This window comes from Camelus dromedarius, chromosome 4 (assembly GCF_036321535.1).
Source record: "Camelus dromedarius isolate mCamDro1 chromosome 4, mCamDro1.pat, whole genome shotgun sequence".
Taxonomy (NCBI): domain Eukaryota; kingdom Metazoa; phylum Chordata; class Mammalia; order Artiodactyla; family Camelidae; genus Camelus; species Camelus dromedarius.
The window spans coordinates 67,010,767-67,019,892 of record NC_087439.1 but is presented as its reverse complement, the minus strand read 5'-3'; positions in this window follow the sequence as shown (position 1 = coordinate 67,019,892).

Sequence of the window (9,126 nt, the reverse complement as noted above, 5' to 3'; positions counted from 1 at the left end):
ATTTATTTTAACGGAGGTACTGGGGATTGAACCCAGGACCTTGTGCATGATAAGTATGCTCTCTACCACTGAGCTATACCCTCCCCTCTTTTTGGTTTGTTTTAACATTGTTTGTTGTTGTTGTTGTTGTTGTTGTTGTTGTTGTTGTTGTTGTTGTTGTTGTTTTCAGCTGCAAACCTCCATTTGGAAAAATCTTATCACTTGAGTTGGTCCTTAGTTGAATCTGTCCTGTTTCTTACTTAGATGTTTATTTCTTTCCACTACTAGACTGGTTTCCTTAATTAACTTAAATCATTCATGTTGGTTCATTCTGAACCCTGATTATACTCCAGATCCTGTGCTAGACGCTCAGCACAGATGCATTTCCTGCCTGGAAGGAGCTGACAGTCTAATACAAGAAAAAAAATGTTAACTCTGTTTGCACATATTCCCTCTCCTCCAGCCTTTTGAGGAAGATCAACTGCTGAATTTTCCTTTGTTAAGTAGGCTCAGAGTGTAATGAAACATTATAGGTGCTGTGGTAGAAGATGTCCCTGGTACAGTGAGGACCTGCAGTGGGAGAAGTCAATTCTAGGAAGGGAGGTGCAGAAAAGATGTTGTAGGAAGAAAAATTGTTATGAAGGGCTGTTGCCATGTCAAACTAATGTTTGTATTTCTCTTCCTAATTCCCTGCTCCCCATCACCAGCACCAATCATTGTGTCTGGGACACGTTATCCATTGGACTTAACTGAGTTCTTCCTGGTTCACAGAGGTGTCTCTTCTCTCAATGGATGGTGACTTCTCCCTGGAAGGTCCAATAAGATGAGACCAGGAGTTGTGACTTAAAGAAGAAAAAACAAAAATCCATCAGGCCAACTCTTAAGAACTAACTTCTGAAAAATGAAATGGGAGTGAATTTAGAGCTAAATAACTTGGAATATGGATTCTGGATTTGCCATGTAATAGTTGTGTGAACTTGAATGAGTGACATAAACTCTTTGATTATAAGTTTATGCATCTTTCAAATGAAAGTAGTGACACCATTGCCACAATGAGATAAAGTCTACAAAATCAGTTGGCAAAGTGTATGGCATTTGGAAAACTCACATTAAATTGTAGTTTCTTTCCATTGCTTCTAGAAGACAGTCCAGCATATTTCGTCCAGCCCACCTTTCCATCCTGCCACCTGGCTGATTAGCAGAGGGCGAACTGTTCCTGATGTTATCATTTAGAAGTTCAGATGTTTAAGGCTTGATTAACTGATCCCTTACTCAGTCATAGTTCAATGTTAATACCTTTTAACGATTGTCACTTTTATCAGCTGGGGTTCGATTTAATCTTAATTTCAGGTTCCAATGACACTTTTCGGGGTTGCTTTCAGCAAAATATACCACTTGATTATCTAAGAATGGCGTGCCTTTTATCCAAGTGTGATAAGCAGTCAGCTTAAGTCTAGAACAGAGAGTTATTTAAAGTCACAGAAACTTTTAAATTTATATCAACAATTAATTCTCTGTAGCCACGTCTGATCTATTGGTGGATATGCCAGATAAGGGAGAGGAACAGGGAAGTGGTGACACAGCATTCCCCAGCAATGAGCTATGAGATGAAGCAAAGCACACTTTGAAGGTGAGAAGAGCAAGGAGGGAACAGTGTGTTACCGAAGTGGCTCATCCAGCCTTCCTCAGAATCACAGGAGAAAAACTCTTGGGTCTATAAACTCACTTGGCTTCTTTGCAATGAGTCAACTTAATAGCTCTAATGCCATATACACCTTGAAATTCTTTGCTCAGTGTTTCAAGTGGGAAATTGAAGTTTGACAAAGTCATTTGGACTAGCCCAGATCTCGTGCAAAGCAGTTGGTTCGGAGCTATTAGCACAGCAGATTTCTCGGTCCATTGGGAGTTTGATATAGTAGAGGAATCTCCTTGTGATGCTTTCCAGCTCAGGCTCCAGTCAAAATGCCCTTTCTGGGTCTTGAGCTTGTTTCTCTGATTACTTTTTAAGTGTCTCTCAGGAAAGTTTTCCCTCAATTTGGTGCTCACTGTTCCAAGACTTTGGCTTCTACCCCTCAATCCTTGCTGCGTGTGCGTGTGCATGTGCGTGTGTGTGTGTGTGTGTGTGTGTGTTTGTGTGTGTGTTTAATGCATCATCTTTGAGAAGCCACATCATATGGAGATTTCCTAAATTTCCTGTTCTCTACCCTTCATTCCTTCTTGGCTGTCTACTCAAATTTCTCCCTCATATTCCTGCAGTAATATTTCACATATTCACTCTTTTCCTCTAAATGGTTGCCAAAATATGCAGCTGCTTCCTTCTGAATATTGTGAAGATCCTTCCTCCAATTTATCAAAAGGGGGAAAAGAGACTTTATTTCCAAACCCCAAATTCCAGTTAACCATATAGGAAATGAGCAGAGTCCCTAGATGTCTATTGTTTGGTCAACTGGATTTTTTTTTTCCTCTTGATTTTACAGCCCTGGCTTCCCTTGGGTGGGTCAGCCTAGGCTCAGGCAGCCCCTAAACTCACTTCCATTGCCTCCTCCCCACCGTCCACTCGGGTGTCCAGTCCAGGCAGCTGCAGAGGGCACAGCTGAAAGGAGCACCGTGTATGCCTGCCGTCAGGTCCTCCTTGTTGCTGGGGTCACCGGGAGGACTTTCTTGGAGGAATAGTTTTTCTAGTTTTAAATGTTAGCCAGACAGAAAAAAGTTGGACTGGAAGGCCTGGGCGCACAGTCTTGATGGAACCAGTTAATCACATGCATCTCACTGATCCTTCGTCTCGGGAGATACTTCTTCAGCACCTTCATAATTGTCTCATGCTCGTTGGCCAGTTCTCTGAGGGCTGTTATGTGTTGAGCTGCCGGGCCTGTATACGGCTGTCCATGCACATGGTTATTGTGCTGATCCTGGGATCAGGTGAATGGGGGGATAATGGGGCCTCTTCAGGTGGAGGTGACTCATGCTCACTGTGGGCATCGCAGTTAGCTGGCTCCTTCTCTGGACGGAGTTCATTAGCTTTTGCAAGTGCCATCCTAGCACCATGCAATCTCTCTAAGGAATAACCATTTGGTGTTTCATTACTTTGCAGCAGAGGAGATATAAACCACTCCTCCTTTTGTGGGAAGGAGCCAGAAAAAGGGATTAAAAAAAAAATCCTTCTTCCCTTACCTCAGACAGGCTGAACATGTTTATTTTATTGGCCAACAAGAATAAGGTGAGGGTTCCGTGTGATGGTGAGGGTTGGTCTACTGTTGGGTGGCGTTAACATGTTGCATGTGTTTGTGGCCTCAATCACTTCGTCTCTGGTAACAGAGCCTTTGCATTCCAAGGGATGAGGCAGCCAGGATGCTCTAGACAGCTGGGAGTGGTGAGTGTCTGCTCTGCAGGTCTGAGGTCTTGGCTGTGTGAGTCGGGGACGGAAGACTGTTAGGAAGCCCATATTGGCCTCAAGTCCAAGCTATGTTCTTCCAGAGAGTTTTACTAATCAGATGTTTTTTTAAGCCCCTGTATGGACAAATTGGTTTTGGGCTCAGAGAAGAGAGGGGGATGATTATCATCTCAAACTTGAATGAGATCATGTTTTCTATTTCTTGCTATTTTTTCTATGCCTTAGGTGGCATCTCTGGTGGTACCTATGTGTCTTTTGTGGCTCCAGTTACCACCAGGAAGCCTGTCAAGGTTTCAGTTTCCACTGAGTGACCCCCACCTTCCCCCATTTCCCCTCCAGCCTGGGGGTGGCAGCTGTTTCTTATTGTTACCAATCTCCAGCTTGGCTCCCTGTCCTCTGGTTGACTTTTTGGCCTTTTCTATCAACTGGATGACCAATTCTATTTATTAAATTTCTCTTTATTAAATAATCCGAGTGTTTGCTGCTTCCTGATTAGATCTCCTGATACATCAGGGAAGCCTGGGAAACCTAATGTTTTAGTCAGCGATTGCCACAACAATGCTGTATAACAAGGTCCAAAACTCAAGGGCTTAACAGAACAGATCTCCTTCTTACATTGACAGTCTGTAGGTTGAATGTTACCTGGCTGGGTTAGCCTGAACCCTAGGCTTCTGGCTGAGTTCACGTTTGTCCGTTGTGTACCCCTCTCTTCCTTGGACCTTGGTTATCCAGAGCATACGTTTCAATCCATGTATCTTATTCTGGGGCCAAGGCTGAAAGAGCAGCAGCTATCAGGGGGGCGTGTCAACCTCAGGGACGATCACCAAAGTGCGATTTCATTTCTGGCCTGGTCACATTCCCTAATGTCTCACTGATGAAAGCAAGTAACATATCAAGGGACAAAATGAAGAGCTAGAAGAGGACAGTCTGCCCACCATAAAGCCAGGCAGGGGTGTGGCTCTATGATTCTATGACAGGGGAGAGAACAACTGGGACCAGTAATGAAATCTAGCACATTTGGCTTAAAGTAAAATTCACCATTGCTAAGAAAATCGAGCTGTATCATCATTTATTACACCTGTCCAAGTGGTAGCTAACTCATAAAACCTGCTGCACTTAAGAGTTGATGTTTTATTTTTTCTGTGTCTTTGGACATGAGACATTGATTTGAAATTCAGAGTTATAGTCCATTTTTACTAAAGACCTTCTTTTATTTACTCATTTATTTATTTAAGGAATTGATGTCTCAGCTATTGTTTCTCTCCACTCACTCTTCTACATGCTTCTTTCTGATGCTGAGGCTGGGAGTCTGTAGACCACGTTTTTGCTTTGCCAGCTGAGTTCATGCTTGGCTTTGCCTGTAGGGGGCGCTAGAGTGGACTGGAAGGCTAGAGCAGGAAGTATGGACTTTCTTTTTCCTGTTTGCTGCTTGTGGGCTTCCTTTCAGCTCCGTCTTCTGTGAGAGTTACCCAGCAAAGCTTTTTTCAGCTCAGAAATAACAGTTCATACCATTATCTGCAGCTGAATCTAGTTTGTTGTGTTTCTGACACTCATAGCACTATCTGACTATCATCCTCACCCCAGAAGAGCCCCTTCTCCAAGCATCTAAGTTTTAATAATTCCAACCTCTTTTACTTTAAAATAAGTGTGTATTTATGTTTATTTATGTTTACTTTTTTTAATTACAAATTTTTATTTCTTGAAACTTTCCACAACTATATTGAACGAAACAAAATTAAAATGTACATAAAACGGTGTGCTATTTTGGAGGGGAAGGGCAGATTTAATGACCCTGCCACATGTTACATTAAGAGTTTATTTGCTTAAAATTTCAATATAGCCAGAAAGCTGCTTGTCATTGCATTTACTCTTTATCTTTTGTTTTCAAGAACTACACACCATTTTTTTATACCTATTGCCAAAATATTTTATGCAATTGTAAGCAAGAGTGTCCTAAGTAATCAGAATTTTTTAAACATTTTTATTGAGTTATAGTCATTTATGTTTACTTTTAAACAATAAAGAGTGATAGCTGCTTCCAGAAGTTGCTATATATCTCACCTTTGTGATCTTTTTCAGTTAACAATTCTTTATGTCTAATATGCAGTTGTTAATATTAAATTCCTTCTTTTAAAATAACTGTTGAATGCACACCAAAATTCATAGCAGCACTATTTACAACAGTTAAGACACAGAGGCAACCTAAATGTCCAACGACAAATGACTGGATAAAGAAGTTGCTATTTATATACACAATGGAATACTACTCAACCATAAAAAAGAATGAAATACTGCCATTTGCAGCAACATGGATGTACCTAGAGATTACCATACTAAGTGAAGTAAGTCAGACAAAGAAAGACAAATATATGATATCACATATGTGGATCTAAAAAAATGACACAAACAAACTTATTTATAAAACAGAAACAGATTCACAGACATAGAAAACAAACTTATGGTTACCAAAGGGGAAAGGGAAAGAAGGGATAAATTAGGAGTTGGAACTAGCAGCTATAAATTACTGTATATAAAACAGATAAACAAGGTCCTACTGTATAGCACAGGGAACTATATTCAATAGCTTGTAGTAACCTATAATGAAAAAGAATGATATATGTATAGCTGAATCACTATGCTGTACACCAGAAACCAACACAATGTTGTAAATCAACTATACTTCAATAAAAAACCAAATAAATAAAATAACTGTTGAGATTGTCATCTCCTAACTGGACCCTGACTGATATGAGGAGGTACTTTTTTATAGACTCTACTATTACCTAATAAGGTTCACCTTCATTTTTAGGGAAGATACATATTGCCAGAAAGAAGAAATTTAGGAAGAAGAGCAGTCCATGGTTGGGGCCAGGCTGGCAGAACTCAGCTGGGGTTTTATTGCAGTTTTCTAGAAATACAGATTAGCTTCCATTAAAAAAAAAAAATTAAAGACCTTTCAGATGTCCAAGGAGATGGGAAAGTAGTGTAAGCTAGAGAACAAAGAGGTAACAGCCTTCCCTGTAATATAGTAAATAGATGTTAATTTCTTCTTTGAGACCTCAAAATTATAAAGTAAGTAGATTTTTTGCAAAGTGAGTTCATTATGATCACCAAGTTCTATACATCTCCCTGTGCATACAGTAGATATATTCTAAATAAGTTGAGGCATGGCCCATCCTGTACTTTAGGGATTTTTATGGAGGTTTCACCATGTAGGTCTGATCCATCATTAACTTGATCTCTAGCCCCTCTTCCCTACCCAGAGGATGGGAAGTGGGGCTGAAAGTTCCAAGCTTCTAGTCATGATTGGCCTTTGTGTTGACCAGCTGCTATCCGGGAGTCTACTAAGAATTGCTCTATTGGAATGAAAGATGCTCCTTTTATCAAGGAAATTTTAAGGGATTTAGGAGCCCTGTGTAAGTTGCACCCATCACCCTCAATACTCAGGAAATTACTAAGGCCTTAGGATCTCTGTGTTAAGAACTGGGGTCAAAGATCAAACATCAGCAGGAACTGGGGAAAGAAACCAATATATTTTTCTTATTTCACACCCATTCTCACTCTAGACCTTTACATGTGTTGTTCCCTCTGCCTCAAATGATATTTTCACTGTTGACCTTCAAACCCTTCCTCCTGGTTAATTCCTACTTGTCTTCCCTCGCAGCCCTCCCTAGACTAGGTTAGGTGCTGCAACAATGAATCTATAGGCATATTCTTATTTTTTTAAAAAAATACTTATCACAAAATAGTGAAATGACTGCTTGTCACATCTATTTTCATCACTAAAATGTAACCTCTGGGAGAAGGATGTGTGTGTTTTATTCTGCTGCATCTCTAGCACCTGCCCAGTGACTGGCACATAGCAGGCATGGTAGGCATTCACAAATGCTGAATAAATGGAGGGACTTACCAAGTGTTAGGTTGATGGGGGTGATTCTGGCAGTTAACCACAAGTAGGTTTTCCATTGTCTGTTATACTTGGCTTTCTGTTTATCTAAACCAGTGCTCCCATGTGATTTTGATAGCCTTTGCTAAAGGACCACGCTTTGAGAAGCAAAGCTAGACATTTGGAAAATGTACAAAAAATGGAGCAGGGAAGAAGTGAAATGTGGCTTACGTGTCCCCATTCTTCCAGACCTGCCTGCTTTTTTCCCCTCCCTGTAGATGGTGGACTGTTCATCTTCCTCTAACCAAGACCTATTTCTTGGAAAGCATTCACATGCCAGGGCTAAATGGCAGAAAAGTTTAAATGACCATGTTACTTTTTCGATACTGTTTCCATTTTTTAGCAAGGGACAAAGACTGTATTTTGAACAGAAGGAACAGAACCCAAATTGTGCAGTGCTGGGTTTAAGAAACTATTAGGGAAACAGGAAACCAGACTTGGAGGCCACCACAGACTTAAGTCACTTGGGACACGCAGCACCAAGAACTCTGTCTGGCGCAAGGTAGGTGCACAGACATGTTTGTTGAATCAGCGAAGTCAGAACAGTTTAGCATATTCCTCAGTGAAGAGAAAGAATACAAATTGTATGTGCACAGAAAACCTGTGCCTTTGTGAATGTTGTCTAGGAGACTCATCTGAGAAACTTAAAAAAAAAATCTTACTCACAGAGTGCTTGCTTACTCTCCGTGAAAAAACTGGAAATAAAATATCGTTAAAATAGATGTCACTCTGGCTGAAAATGTGCACATTGGGTAAATGATGCACTCTATTAGGTAGGCGGAAAGCAGCACAGAGAACTTGGGGTGAATCATCAACTACTGATCGGATGCTTAGAATTAAAAGTAAGGAGTATGAATGTCTGTGCCCAATGCCTTGCATTCATTCTCCCACCATTAAGAAAGATCCAAAATGTAGAGATTTCTAATCTCAGATTTTGGGGAACTTCTCTTGAAGCTGTAAGAGCTCTCAGAAAGGGGTGGTTTTTAACACTTGGTAGAGGAGACCTGTGGAGGGTCAGAACTGTCTTAGATTTTATAGAGGACAAAGAGGACAATGTGCCATGTTCTTGAGCATTCATTACTTCAGTGAGGACTCTGTCACTCCTTACATTACCCTGATGAGCCACCAACCAGGGGTGATGAATGGGTGAGGCTCTCAGCCTGACTCCAATACTCCATCAAGGTTAGAGATGCTCTACTTTGCTGCCTTTTTGGTGGTTTTGTGCTCGCTCCACTCTTTTCCTGTCTTTTGTACATGCCTCCATGTGACACTTACTGATATCACTGTTGCTGAGTTTGGGCATGCTTCCAAAGAGGCTCAGATTTGCTCTTCCTCTTCTATCCAATAAATTCATCTGTTAAGTATTGGGAGAAGAATTCTGGAAACTCCATCACTAGTTGGCAACTATCACATTTCTTAAGAGAAGAAAAATCTTCAGTCTAGTTGGAACCATATTTCTCATGCTGGAAATGGATTTAAGACAAAAATAAATTGCACATTTGGGCAAGGACCTTGATTTTTCAACATACATCTTTCATGTGCTAGGAACTGATGATGCGCATTTTTTCCCCTGGGGATATTCCTTTCCTTAAGGCACTAAATTGCTTGCTGAGATGTATAAAGTATCCACTACCTTGAATGGATTTGCTAATTAGCAAGGGCAAAATTTATGTACATATGTTGAGAGGAAAGGGAAGATTAAAATTCTATTTTATTTAGGTAGTATATGTTTAGGAAAAGGCAAAAAAATATGATAAATAACTTCTCTTATCTAAATGACAATTTAGAAATGAAAAGCATTCATATACTG